Source organism: Cavia porcellus, unplaced genomic scaffold (assembly GCF_034190915.1).
Source record: "Cavia porcellus strain 051 isolate PalLab524CR breed Dunkin Hartley unplaced genomic scaffold, mCavPor4.1 scaffold_8, whole genome shotgun sequence".
Lineage (NCBI taxonomy): Eukaryota > Metazoa > Chordata > Mammalia > Rodentia > Caviidae > Cavia > Cavia porcellus.
This window is the reverse complement of record NW_026947491.1, coordinates 39,890,488-39,891,343: the sequence shown is the minus strand read 5'-3', so window position 1 is coordinate 39,891,343 and position 856 is coordinate 39,890,488. Positions and strand designations below refer to the sequence as shown.

General features: G+C 38.2%; 1 pseudogene; it reads right to left on the bottom strand.

Moving 5' to 3' along the window:
- Nucleotides 1-417: 417 nt before the first annotated feature.
- On the bottom strand, nucleotides 418-856 carry LOC100721179 (stathmin-like; annotated as a pseudogene).

Below are 856 nucleotides of genomic sequence, written 5' to 3'. Positions count from 1 at the left end.
TAGTGTCCAATATTATTAACCATTCAAGTAGCATTTGGTATGATTGCAACAGAATTAGGGTTGAAAGATGAACAGATATTCAAGGATGCAACAATTTGAATGAAATCACTACATACTCTTTTCACCAATATGCTTTCACAGAGCCAATGCAGTACTAGACAGTAATCCTGTATACCAAGTACAGTGATGTCAAAAAAAAGTAACAAGAAAAATAGCTACATTTGAAAGACCAACACTTTAGAAAAAAGTCAAAACACTTTTAATTTCTTCCCTTTAGCCCAATAACAGCATCTTACAGTCTGGATCTACCTATACAGTCCTACATCAGCTTCTGAAATATTTGTCAGGAAGGAAACAATAAAATGAAGCTGGTCAGCACAGTCTTTGGATATTTAGGAAGACAGGGGGAGAAAATTTTCAGAACAGATTAGTTAGTTCAGTATCATCAGCAGGATCTTTGGATTCTTGGTTCTTTTCTACTTCTTCAGTATGTTTATCCTCTCCCAAACAGTCCAGTATGGCAGCCATTTGTGTCTCTTGGATTTCTCTGTTAGTTTCCGTTTTGTGGGTTGATTTCTCTCCTGCCAGTTTACTGAAGTTGTTGCCTCTTCTACTGCTGCTTTTGAACCACTTCTTTTTCATGCTCTTTTTTCTTATCAAGCTGCTTTAGGACTTCAGTTTTATAGAACTTGCATCTTTCATTTGCAGCTTCCAGTTTCTTCTGAATTTCCCCCAGAAATTTGGAGGAGAAAGGGGTAAATCTGTGGTGGATTCCCTTGGCAAGGGTCGAGAGTTAAATCAAAGCGTGGCCTGGAGCTCACTTCTCCAGTTCTTTCACCTGAATACCAGAAGCCAT